Below are 14,967 nucleotides of genomic sequence, written 5' to 3' on the forward strand. Positions count from 1 at the left end.
CACAACAAGCTCCAAACAACTAGCATAAAACTACGATACCAAAATAGAGTTTTTAACCGTTATTTCATAAAATCTTTAACCATACCAACTGGGGGGTCATGTTGATGCAACCAGAAGCACCCACACCCTTTTTAAAACAATTTAAATCCATGCAACACGCAACCCAAACAGCTGCAACCGCAGCACCACAACGAGAACACACTATGCGACTTCGATTTAACTACTACGACTTTAATTTAGTAGTTTCTAAGATCAAGCATCCTTATAAATTTTCTCTAATTACAGCCATATATAGGACATTTAATACACCTAATAACAACATCATAAACTCCAAATTGAAAGTAAAACCCTTACCTTGCCCAAAACTCGTCAAACTCGTCGAAACTTGCCTCGAAAGCTCTCCTAACGCGGCTACAACTTTGGGACTGCTTGGTGACGTTTTGGTGCTTCTCCAAACCAGAAATTTATATTAATAATACCTTCATAACATCATGGTACACCCTAGATAATTAATTCATGGGATGAAATTGGAAAACTTACCTCTTTTCTCCTCCAAATCCGTAGGTCTTTCTCTCTAGTCTAGAGTTTCTCTTCTTCTCTTCTTTTATTTTCTAGACTTTTCTTGAAATAAATAGAACTTAATGAGTCATAAGATGACTAAAAGTTCATCCACATATAGATATATATATATAGGCTACTTTAAGGGGTGACACATGTCAAGCCCTAAGTGGTGACAAGTGTCAAGCCTTCATTGGGCCAATACCTCTCTCTCCTCCAATGGCGGGCTGCCATGTGGCATGTGGGGCCCACCCCTACATGAATTTTCTTGAACACTTTGGTTGTGAAATTTCCTATTTACCCCTAGCCTTCCATAATATTACCATAGGCCACTTTGCGAATTTTCCTTTTTGCCCTTTGCCTTTCCCAATATTTCCACACTATTAATGTTCATAAATAATATTCATAACCAACTTGTATAAAAAAAATTTGGAAGATGGTCATTCCCTTCCCTTTACCACGACTACTTTAAAATATCCAACCGTATAAAATACAGGATATAACAGCACATATCGAAGAAAGCAAGATAGAATTGGTTAAGGATGTTCATATGTTGGCAAGTTTAGGTGTGTGGTTGGTTGACTCTGATGATGGAGGTTTCCTTGTTCATAATTGTTTGAAATCATCTCTTATAGGATGATCCGATGTTAGTTGAGTTGAAGAAGTTAGTTGCCGAAAAAGCCATTGAGGCTTTCTCCCAAAGGGGAGATGGTGTGCTTGGTTATCAAGACTGGTTGTATGTGCCTAATATTGATGATTTGAGAGAGTTGATATTGAATGAGGCCCATAGTTCATAATATTTGATTCATCTGGGTTCCACCAAGATGTACCATGATTTGAGGGAGGTGTATTCATGGAATGGCATAAAGAAGGAAATAGCGGAATTCATAGATAAGTGTCCAAATTGCCAACAGGTTAAAGTTGAGCATCAACAATTGGGAGGTTTATCCCAAAATATAGAAATTCCTACTTGAAAGTGGGAAGATGTGAATATGGAATTTATGACGGGTTTGCTTTGTACTAAGAAGAAACATGATTCCTTTGGGGTTGTTGTAGATTGAATGACTAAGTCATCTCATTTTCTACCGATTAAGACTTCTTATGGTGCCGAAGACTGCTAATTTATATATTCATGAGTTGGTAAGACTGAATGGTGTTCCATTGTCTATTATATCGGATCGAGGTACTAAATTCACTTCACACTTTTGGAAGTCATTTCAGAATGATCTCAGTACAAAGGTTAAGTTAAGTACTTCTTTCCATCCTCAAACTGATGGTCAAGCCGAAAGAATAATCCAAACTTTATAGGATATGTTGAGGGTGTATTATTGATTTTAACGGAAGTTGGGATGAATATTTTTCATTAATTGAGTTTTCCTACAATAATAATTATCACTCTAGCATCCAAATGGCTTCTTTTGAAGCATTGTATGGGAGAAGATGTAGATCCCCGAGGTGAGATGGCCTTGATTAGTCCACATTTGGTGATAGATGATATGGAGAAGGTAAGACTCATAGGAGAGAGGTTGAAGGTGACCCAAAGTTGTCAAAAGTCTTATTCCAATGTTAGGAAAATAGTTCTTGAATTTGAGGTGGATGATTCGATCTATTTGAAGGTTTCACCCATGAAGGGTGTAATGCATTTTGGTAAGAAAGGAAAATTGAGTCCTAGATACGTTGGACGTTATAGGATATTGAGACGTGTTGGCAAGGTGAATTATGAGTTAGATTTTACACTTGATTTAGCTATGGTTCACCCGGTGTTTCATGTATCTATATTGAGAAAATTTGTGGGTGATCGAAATTCCATTATACAATTGGAAGATATAAGTGTGGAAGAGAATTTGACTTATGAAGAAGTTCAAGTGGAAATCTTAGACCGACAATTTAAGAAGTTAAGAAATAAAGAAGTTGCATCTGTCAAAGTATTATAGAGGAATCAATAAGTAGAAAGTTATACTTGGGAGGCGGAGGCGTATATGATGAAATGATACCTGTACCTCTATACCTCTTCTACTCAAGCCTAAAATAGTAACTTGCTATTATTCAAGTTAATTGAACTGTTACGTATTCAATTCCTCCTATGTCATTCATATGCATGCATGTTAATGAAATATGATTTTTAAATCATGTTTAAAGTTAACTTTGAGATTTTCATGTAATCTCATTCGAGGATGAATGTTCCCAAGGGGGAGATATATTAATACCCCAGAAGTTGGAAAATTAGAACGAAGGAGAAATTCTCAAAATTTTAGACTGATCTAAAGTTTATGAGTCACTCTACAAATCGTAGAGCATTCTATGACCCGTAAGAGTGAGCGTAAAGTTATTCTCATAGCTTGCTTAGGACCATCCTCAAAGGAAGGTCCTACAACCTAAGTTTATGACCTGTAATCCTCTAGAAGACTCGTAGAAACAACTCATAGGAAGACTTTAGAGGCTAATTTTCAAAAGTCCCCTAGGGTCAAGTCTATGACATGACAAGATGGTTTGCGGAGGTTGTAATGTGTTGTAGGAATGACTCATAATTAAACTTTAGAGACGTATATATTTGAAGGTTTTGGGACATGTAGGACGACTCATGTATACGACCCCTAGATGACTTGACGAGTCATAATAATGAATCATTTGAAAATTTCAGTGGCTTGATTTTAGCCCATTTCTCAAACCTGCAGGATGAGTCATTTTGGCGGCTTATCATCTTCTCTATGACTCGTAGGGTCAATCTATATGGTTAGTTTTAAATTTTTAGTAAAGGGTATTTGTGTAATTTTTCAAGTTTGGTTCAATAAACCTAGACACAATTATGGCCAAGTTCAAGCCTATATCTACCCAATCCTTTGAAATTTCCCTCATTCTAAATCATTCTCCTAAAAATCTCTAAGGAAAGGAACTCAATTCTCTTAAAGTTTCTCTTCAAGCTCATGCTAGGGTTTTCAGAATTCTTCAAAGTTTCTTTTTCAATTCTTAGTGATATCCCTCATGGTATGTGGGGATTGATCCATGGGTTCTTTTTACCCATGGAGTCCTAATGTTTTCTCAAAGTTGTTTTTCAATTTTCAATTGATTATGAACCCTAGATTTGATGAATTGCATTGGACTGTTTCAATTTTTTTTGAATTGTTATCAAAGATTATTCTAATCATATTTCTATATAAATTGAATAATTTTAAGTTGAATTATGAATGCCCATGCATAAAGCTTTCTCAATTGTGATTTTAAGGCTCAACGATGATTTTCATGAGTTGATTATGAGTTCAATGATTTGCAAGCAAATATTTCATGATTTAAAGTTGAGATTACGATGTTAATGATGCATTTATGATGTTGATCAAGTTATGATCAAAGAAAGTTATTTAAAATATGGTGTAATAAGTCCAATTCTCACAAGCGCATGTTAAAAATGGTAATAAGTACAATTCTCCCCGAAGTTATGTATTCTTATGAATCACTAAAGTTAATAAGGTACTCTTAATATGTTTTATAAAGAAAGATGGATAGGTAGTTACTATCTTTCCTTATTATGTTATGATCATGTTTCTATGAGTTTCCGTTGGTATATTTACTAAGCACCGAGAGGGATTCTAGGTTGGTTCAGTCCGGTAACACAGTTAGTTAGCAAGGAAATCATAGTAGCAACCTATAGTCCCAAGCTACTTAGCCTATGTAGGATTGGCTTCATGGCCTAGCTAGTGGATCTACATATAGCACAATTGAGTTGAGTTGAGTACCATGATGGAGTATACCCTGTCAAGGTAGCCTCCACCTTCTCAATATGGGTTCCATCGGTTTCCATATTATAACTCACGTGGTCTAAGATGTCGGTTGAAGGTCTTGTCCCACACAAGTTGAAAGTCAATTTATGATTTTCATGATGAATATTTATGATATGCATTGACCATGAGTTTTTATATGTTTTCAAATGTTTTAAGCCTTACTCATGTTCATTTTGATTGGTCATGCATATTATGGCATATTGTTCATGTTCTTTACTTGTTCATGCATATCTCATACGCTTTCTACCTTCTATGTACTAACACATATTTTGCCTACATTGTCTCATAATGTAGGGGCAGATGAAACTCACGATCATCCTATTTGTGGCTAAAGTTTCTTATATATCAAAAGTTGGTAAATCCTCATCTTATCGAGGGAAATGACTTCGTTCATGTTGCTACTATTTCTACTTTTTCAAATTTTTAGGTGAGCTAGGAGTTTATCCTAAGGCTCCATCAAAGACTAGACTAGATACATGTTTAGATTCCATGTGATGTAGAGCGGAGTGGACATCTATTGAGTTGGTATCCCTTAGTTCCATACCCCTTGAGTTTATTACTTCTGCTTACTTTTAATATGTTTCTCTACCTTATGTATGGATTGTATGCTTAGATGAATTGGTTGGTGTTAATTGCATCCCGATCGCCATGTCGTGCCTTGGCCCAACTTCGGGTCGTGACAAAAATAAAACTGGAGCAACCCAAAGAGAGATACTCATTCTTATGAAACCCTTATCAAACAAATATTTTTACTGCACCTTTAACTCCTTAAATGTAAGACCCCTGAAGTTGAGAAGTCTTAAAACGAAGATCAAACAAAGTTCTACGGAAAAACCTCAACTCTTGCACCAAGTAGTTACCATGGGCTCAGACCACGAGCTGTGTTTCATAATACGGGTCATAGTGGCCATACTAATGAAAGTCCTAAAACTTAGGATTCTACAGGGAAGGGTCCACGACAAGGACCACTGTCATGACCCGACCTAGGGCATAATCGTAACACAGCGATCGAAACTCCGAAGGACTCCAACTAAGCCTCTTTTACATATTATAAGCATACAAGGTAAAATAAAAGTGGAAACATCATAAGAGAGTCTAAATCATGAATAGTAAATGAAGAATGTCACATGACAACATAGACTCGAGATATTTGTCCAATTAGATGCCTCTACTCATGAATATGGGTAGGGGATAAGACATATCCCTAACTCACCCTCAAAATGAAACATAACAAAAGTCTTTGAAAAAATAACCAACTCGATGACTAGTCCCCCATAAATGAGGACTCACTACAAACACCACTGGATAGAAAAGCTTAACTAGCCACATCGACGAATATGATCTTCAACCTCAACCCCTATGTTATGAGACAATGTAGGCAAAAGTATGAATTAGTACATTGTAATGTACTAAGTTTGAGGGCGTGACATGCAACGTAAATCATGGAATGCAAAGGTCAAGTAGAACACATGATAAGATGGGAAAAGTAAAGTCATGAGAAAATCATATTGACCAAAGCATTTTAAAAGCATAACTTCAAAAATCATAGCATACTTAAGAGATCATACATATGTGGGATAGGAACCATAACCGACAATAAGACCATGCAAGCTATTACATGGAATCACATTGTCTCACTATACAATGTAGAAAAGGGAAATCAACTTGCCAAGGTAGACTCTACCCCGCTAGGAGGGTCATGCATATGCTATATATGGATCCACTAGATAGGCCAAAAAGGCAATCCTATGGTGGCACGTAGTTTTGAGATAAGAGACTTTATATAAAGACCCCTTATTTAAAGTCCCCACCTGAAGTCCACATTCGGTGCTAAGTCAAATACCACAGAATACATACATAACATAGAAATCCTAATTTCATATATCATAGTCATTATCATAGGTTTGAAATTATAGAGTAGCTCATTTTCATAACATAAGTGCAATGCGGGCATTGTCCTTCCACATTACAAAATAATACATACATAGAAATAATTCTTACTTGAAAATTCATGATCATAGCTTATAGTTAAAATTAGGGTAAGACATGAATGCATGATCAATTGACATGAAAATCATGAAATTAACTTGAAAACATGCATGATCATAAACTTTATATCAGCTATACATAATTCATATAGATAGTATCATTAGGAAGTATAATTGAAAATAATCATAATTTTCATCATGAACCCTAGAAATCAAAATAGGAGAATTCATGGAAAAATTCTTTAATTTAATGCAATAACCATCAATTTATATAAAAATAGACTCATGATCATACTTTGAATCATAATTCATGAAATAGGAGTAGAGATCATAAAATACCATACTTTAATTTAATAGAAAACTTGAGAAATTAATTGGGCTTCATGGATGAAAGAATCCATGAATCAATACCCACATACCTTAAGTGTGAACACCAATTAATTTGGAAGAACTTGAGAGTTTTGATGGAGAGCTTGAGTGAATTTACTTGAAGTCTTCAATGGAGTCCTTGAGAGTCTTTTGTAAAGAGAGAAATATTTGAGTAGGTGAATTGTAGAAGAATGAATAGAATTAAGGATTTAGGTTAATTTATAGAATTGAATTAGGTCCTAAAAATATCTAGGTTCATTAGCTAAAAATTTAGAAAAAAGTATAAAGTGCCCTTACTAAAAATTAAATTCAACCAGAAAACCCTTTCCTGGTCCGCAACGTGGAGGCAAGCCAGTCCGCGATGCAGACTTGTCATGAACGTTACTGATTTGCACAGTTCCTTGAAAAATCTATCTTTTGATCTACGAGTCCTAAAACTCTATCGAAACTATTTCCCTTTAGGTTTTGACCCCCTGATCGATATTCCAAACTCAAATTTTCCAAAAAGATTAAGGATAATGTATTACATGAGCAGCCTAATCCCAAGGCATTCTTAAGGCACTTGTGAGCATTTTTTAGGGATGTTACAACTATGGTCCATGGTAAGCACCATGAGCCATGGTGCTCTCTGCGGTGGACACCCTCCTAAGACCCTTGTTTAGTCCTTCACCACGCATGACCACCACAGGTTGTATTGCACATCACGGACCGTGGTGGGTCTCATGGTGGGAGACCTTGCGAATACCCTTACCCATAATTTTAAGTCCCTCACCATGACTCCATATTATGGACTGTATAGTCCTTGATGGACTGTTATGGTCTCTATGAAGGAAGTCCTGTAGAATCTCTATTCTCCGAGCTCAAAGCAAGGTGCACGATCACCAACACGGGCCGTAATGAAGTTTATGGACCACCCTGGGTCCTCCATGAAATCTAATTTCTAATTTTACGTTGGGGTATATTGGTCATTCTCTATATTTTAGTAATGAATACTGATGATTTTTAGGAATATTGTCTTACTCATTAACTACTCTAAGACCTTTTAACCCTCTCATTATCTCTGAAACACTCTAAATCAAAATCTTCTCTCTAAAAGTGTGCTCTCCAAGTCTTCTTCTTCCTCAAGTAAATTCTAAGGATTTCTTCAAGATCAAGCTTTAACTCTCTTCAATCTAGGGATTTGAAGGATCAAAGTATGTGAGACTTCATCCATGGGCACCTTTCACCCATGGAATCCCAAGTTTTTTCTCCAAGTTCTTTATGATTTTTATACAAAAAGCCCTAATCTTATGATAATGCATTTTGTTGTTTTATTAATAATATATTCTATGATTATTGATTAAATTTTGCATTCAATTGATATTATTTTCAAGAATTAAGTATGGATTGATATAAAATATATAATCATGAATGTTTTCAATCCAATTTTATGATTTCCAAGTAAATTGTTCATGTATTCAAGTTTTTACCCTAATTGCAATTACAAGCTATGATCATGAATTTTAAGTATGCAATTATGTTTTATGAATAAGGGTGACTCAAGAACCTAATTATGTTTTATGAAAATAATCTGTAATGATGGATGGCCTACACTCACATTACATGAATCACATGATAATGAGATATTCTTATGAACAAGTTTATGATGTATGATTATGAAAGGCTTATGATTTATGCCAAGTATGATTTATGATTATGATATGCTATGTATTCTGTGGGATGTTGACTTAGAACCAAGAGGACCTGAGGTGAGGGGTCGACCTAAGTCTTAGTAGGAACCTTTAGTACCTTAATCTACATTACTAATGTAGGATTATTTACAAATATGGTTTAATAATGATGTTGATGATAATGTTGGACGGAGGCTACCTTGACATGTAGCCTTCCTCCTTCTCGATGCGGAGATCATCAAATTTCATGTAATAGTTCACTTGGTCTTATTGTTAGCTATGATTATCTCCCACATATGTATAAATCTTATGATGATAAAGTTTTGATGCATTGACAAATAAGTTTAATGTTTTAATATTTTAATGTTTTCGTGGTTTTACTCATATTTTAAGATATTGGTCTTGCATCTCATGACTCATATTGATTATGTTTTATGTTTATTGTTCATGCATCTTCTCATATACTTAGTATATTCCATGTACGAATACATACTTTTGCCTACATTGAAACATAATGTAGTATTCGCCGATCACGTTCGTCCTCTTCCTGCTTGTGGCTAGTGCTTGCTATTCTCCTAATATTGGTGAGTCCTCAAGTTCTGAGGACATGGTATTTTACTTTCTTATGGGTCTATGACTTTCCTTTTTTCAAGTATTGGATGAGCTAGAGGCTTTCCTTATACCTCCATCTAGTAGTATAGGTATGTTAGACAGTTAAAGTCTATGTCATCGCTTTTTCTCATTTTGAGGTTTATGCTCATTTTATTGAGACTATGCTTTCGTGTCTTTTCTTTTGCTTTATTCTACATATTTACCTTCTGTATGCTCACGAATAGTATGCTAAGAATCTTGGTTAGAGTCCTTCGGGATTCTAATCACCGTGTTATGGTTAGGCCCTAGTTTAGGTTGTGATAAACTTGGTATCAGAGAAAAAGGTTTAAAGGTCCTAGGGAGTCTAACATGCCGCGTTGAGTAGAATTTTTTCATAAGCATGAAGCAACCCATATCTATCAATAGGAGGCTATGAGGAATTTTATAAAACTTCACTTGTTTCATGATCTCATCAAGCGATAGAGTTAAACCCTATACGAATTTCTTCTAACTCAGGTTCAATAGAGCAGCCAAACGATTGATCAAGATGGTAGCCCTTCCACCTCGGTTAATCCACCCTCAAGTGGCAATATCTCTAATGCAGAGATTTGTGATGCCATCTTATTATTGTCTTAGCTGGTGAATGGTCAATTGAATCAACAAAGGGTGAATCTTGCAATCAAAAATGTAAAGAAAAGGAAATGGGTGCACAAAATGAGTAATATTAGAGGTAGTGACTTTGTCCATCAGAAGATGTCAAAGTGGGAGGCATCTGGCTCTTGTTCTTGGAAGGGTTATGGAAAGAAAAAATCCTACCCCTTATGCTATTAGTGTGGTACGAATCATCTAGGGGAGTATTTGGCTGGTACAAGAACTTGTTATGGTTGTGGAAAGAGTGAACCTAAGAAGAGGGACTGTCCAGTGGCTACTAGGAAGGGAAGGGAGATTCGTCAGCTAGTTGAGCCTAGTGATTCTTTAATTTTCCTGACCCAATAGGTTATGTTATCTGGTATGTTGAAAGACTTCAACTTTGATGTTTATGCAGTTTTAGATCCTAGTGCTACTCTATCATCTGTTACTCTTAATCTTGTTATGAGATTTATTATTAGTCTTAATATCTTTCTAGAGACTTTTTTTCAGTCTATTGTTCTGTTGGTGATTCAGTTGTAGCTAAAAGAGTATTGAAATTGTCCAGTTTTAGTTTTTCATAAAATCACCTCAGTTAATCTTGTAGAATATGATATGATCGATTTTTATGTTATTCTCGATATGGATTGGCTTCATGGATGTTATTCTTCTATGTATTGTAGGACCCATGTGGTCAAATTTTAGTTTCCAAATGAGCTAGTCTTACAATGGAAAGGTGGTAATTCTGTGTTTAAGAGTCAATTCATTTCATGCCTTAAAGATGAGAAAATAATTTCCAAAGGTTGCATCTATAATCTAGTCTGGGTTAGAGACACAAATTCTAAAGCTCCTACGCTTCAGTCAATTTTAGTTGTTAATAAGTTTCCAAAAGTTCTCCTCGATGACCTACGAGGCATTTCTCCCAAAAGAAGAATAGACTAGTCCATTTGAGTGTGCGCTTGGTTGAATTTGAGAATGGAAGTGTAAGACAATCTTTTAGCTCACCCAATCTAAAAAGTAAAAGAAAGTAATAGAATCATAAGCAAGTAAAACGTCTCGTCCTTGGAACATGAGTACTCACCAATAGTACAACAATAATAAACTCTAGCCAAGAGTGGGAGGAGGAAGAACGTGATTGTCAGATCCTACATTATGATACAATGTAGGCAAAAATTATGTGTTAGTACATTGAAGGTACTAAGTATGTGAGAAGATGCATGAACAATAAACACATGACATAATTAATATGAATCATATGATGTAATACTAATATCTTTAAAATATGAGCAAAACCATAAAAACATTTAAATATTAAACTCATTGGTCAAATGTATCAAAATCTCATTATCATCATAAGAAGCCATAAATTTCTTTAACTGGTATGGGATAGGACCTTTAACCGATATATAAGACTATGCAAGCTAATACATAGAATCCAATGTCTCCCACATCGAGACAGGGAAGGTTACCTTTCTAGGGCATACTCCATTAATAAGCTTTTTTAAATTTTCTATGTGGATCCACTAGCTTCGCCATATTGGCATCTTTGAACCTATACGGGCATCATAGTTTGGAAAAAGGTTGCTACTAGGATTCCTTTGGGTAGCTACAATAGCATATTGGAATGAACCCCACCTTAAAGTCCTATCAGTTCTTAGTCATTATTCCAATAAACATTTTATGAAAACATAGTCAATAACATCATAAGGCAAGATAATAATAGAATCAATCCATCTTTATAAATATAATATAAGAGTAGCTCATCTATCTATCATCATAGTAAAATTATAATAATAGCGCATCTATTATGTGATTCATGTAATGTGGGTGCAGACCTTCCATTATTATGAATCCTTGTTCATAAAACATCTTTAGGATCTTAGGTCACCCTATCATTAACTTTCTTGAAACATCATAGAATTATCATTCAAAACCTTTCATAAATCATACATAAACCTTGAAGATCATTTCATAAAGCTTTCACGGAATATAACTTGAAAATCATAACTCATAAATTGAGACTAGCATATATCATGAATCATTGAAATTCATATTAAAATCATACAATATTATGTGAATTATGCATAAGAAGGCTAATAATATTGAAATATTTCATAATTCAGAAGACCCAATGCAAATCATGAAATTAGGCCCTTTTGATTAAAGAAATCATAAAAATATTAGAGAGAAAACTTGGGATTCTAGGGGTGAAAGGTATCCAATGGATGAATTCCCACATATCTTGACCTTTAAAAGCTCTAGATTGAAGTGAATTGAAGATTTACCTTGAAGAAATCCTTTAAATTTGCTTGAAGAAGAAGAAAACTCTTGAGAAGAACCTTGGGAGAGAAGATTTTGAGATTTGGGGGTTAATGAGAGAATGAGAGGGTTAAGGGTACTTATCTTAGTTAATAAGTAAAAATCTAGTCCCAAAATTTTCCCATATTCATTAATGAAGTATAGGAATTGACCAAAATACCCTTATTAAAAAATGACTTTGAAACCTTGTCGAGACCTCACCACGGCCCGTGAAGGCCAACATGGGCCAAGTTCTGCATCATGGTGAGGGACTTGAATTTTTTGAAAAAGGGTCTTGAAAGTGATGCCCACTACACAACACAACACTGTCCATTATAGGCTCCATGACCCGTGGTGGTTGTCTGTGGTGGTAGCCTTGACTTTTGAAATTTGGGGTTTGTAAGACTTCCTCTATGGCGACCTTCACGGTTTGTGGAGAAAATTATACCCTATAGAAAGTGGATGTAGTGAGGAGCCTGACAGAGGCTTGCATGTGGTGTCGCCATAGGGCTCACCACAGTTCATGGTGCACACCATGACTCATGATGCCCTTCGTGGTCACTACCTCAGAAACCCACTATGTAGGTCAAGGACAACGATGGCCCTTCACGATATGTGGTTCTCTTCAAGACCCATGAAGGGCCTCGTAAAGGCCACCCTATGCAAAAAAGCTGCATTTTTTAGGAATTCATCTTTTGAACCTCATTTTCGAACTTTTCAACTTCCAGGGTCTTTATAATATCTCACCTTAGTCAAGTTAAAGAAATGGGTGGTTGATAAGAGGATTGAGGCTTTCTCCTAAGAGGGAATGGTATTAGATGTGTTCCTAATATTGATGGTTTACAAAAAATAATATTATCCAAAGCTCATAGTTTGCGATATTCTATTCATTTGGGTTGCACAAAAAGGTATCATGATTTGAGGGAAGTGTGTTGGTGCAATGGCATGAAGAGGGATATTACGGAGTTTGTGGCTAAATGTCTAAATTTTCAACAAGTGAATGTGGAGCATTAAAAACTTAAAGTTTGGCTCAAGACATTGAGATTCCTACTTAGAAGTAGGAAGCCTTGAATATAGACTTCAATACTGGCTTGCCTCATTCTCATAGGCAACATGATTCTATTTGGATGGTTGTTGACCGAATGACTAAGAGGGATCATTTTATTCCTGTTAAGACTTTATATTCAACCAAGGACTATGCTAAATTATATATCCTAGAGTTGGTTAAGATTCATGGTGTTCCATTGTCTATCATCTCGGATGGAGGTACTTGGTTTACATCTTAGTTTTGGAGATCTTGCAAAAAGAGTCTTGGTCCTCAAGTGAAACTTAGTAAAACATTTTACCCACAGACGGATGGTTAGGTTGAGCGTAACATTTAGACATTAGAGGATATGTTGAGGGCATGTGTTATCAATTTTAAAGGTGATTGGAATGATCATTTTCCATAGATAGAGTTTGCCTACAATAATAGTTATCATTCTATCATTTAAATGGCTCCATTTGAGGCTTTATATTGTAGGAGGTATAGAACTCCTATCGATTAGTTCAAGGTTGGTGAATTCTCTTTGATAGGACTCGAGTTGGTATATAAGGCAATGGAGAAGGTTATACTCATTTGGGATAGATTAAAGATGACCCAAAGTCGACAAAAGTCCTATTTGATCGTGAGGAGAAGGGAACTTGAATAGGTTAATAATTGGGTTTAATTGAAAATTTCACCCATGAAGGGTGTGGTGCATTTTGGTAAGAAAGGGAAGCTAAGTCCCTGTTATGTTGGCTCATATCAGATTTTGAGGTGGATTGGCAAAGTGGCTAATGAGTTGGATTTGCCTTCTGATTTGGCATCAGTGCATCCACTGTTCCTCTTGTGCTCATTAAAGAAGTTTATTGGTGATTCTAGTTCCATTGTACCATTGGAAAAAATTGATGTAAGAGAGAGTCTCTCCTATGAGGAGGTCCCAATTGAGATCTTAGACCAACAAGTTAGAAAGCTGAGAAATAAGGAAATAGATTCAGTTAAAGAGTTATGGAGGAACCAAGATGTTAAAGGTGTTACATGGAAAGCTGAAGCCAATATGAAGTCAAGAGAGCCTCATTTCTTTCTTCCGTTCCTAGTTGAGGTATTTAGTTCCTTCATTATCCATTCAACCCAAACTATGTGTTTTAGTCATTCTCATGTTTTCATATGTATTCTTGTTAATGAAATGAGTTTTAAAGTCATGTTTTACTTTAGGATTAAAGATTTCAGGTTTTATGTATTTTTGAAATGTTTTGCATTCATGTTGGGATGCTATGTTCCTTTCCTATTTCATTCATGTTATTCTGAGTTCCAGTCAAGGATGAATGTTCCCAAGGGGGAGATATTATAAGGCCTCGAAAGTTGAAAAGTCTTAAAACGAGGCTCAAACAAAGTTCCAAGGAAAAACCTCAACTTTTGTGTTATACCTCGTGCTTTTGTACCTTGGAACGTGTTATTAAGCTTCTTAAGTTTCTTGAAAGGTTCTTAAGTTCTTGGGAGTCACCATGTGAGCCGGATAATCTATAACACTACCAGACAACTCTGAGGAAGGGAGAATATAACACCCCATAGTAGGGAAGATTGGAAATATAGTTATAAGAATCTAGAAGAAGTTGGAGGCCAAGTAATGATTCATAGGACTCAACTTACTTACATAGGGTACCAACTTGAAAATCTTACATTCTTAAGCTACTTGAGTTCATACCAAGCTTACATAGCAAGGATTACATAGGTTTGTGAAGTAAGACGACATTACGAACCCACAAGGAGGAAACAAAAATGACACATGGAAACAAGAGAGAGTTCCATATGGTAGTAGATGTAAGTGCCATGTAGCAGCAGCTGAAGCAAAGGAGGTGGACCCCACCTACCACGTGGCAGCCCATGAGTGAAGGCTTAATGTATTAGCCCATAAGGGCTTCACACGTGTCACCACTTAGGAGATGACACGTATCACCCCCTAAGGTGGCCTATATATGTGAGTTTTATGACTCATTAGCTTCATATTTATCCTTTAGTTCATCCTTATCAATAAAATTCTAGAAAAAAAAAAGAGAAGAGAAACCTTA

The sequence above is a fragment of the Solanum dulcamara genome, chromosome 1, assembly GCF_947179165.1.
Source record: "Solanum dulcamara chromosome 1, daSolDulc1.2, whole genome shotgun sequence".
In the NCBI taxonomy this organism is placed as follows: domain Eukaryota; kingdom Viridiplantae; phylum Streptophyta; class Magnoliopsida; order Solanales; family Solanaceae; genus Solanum; species Solanum dulcamara.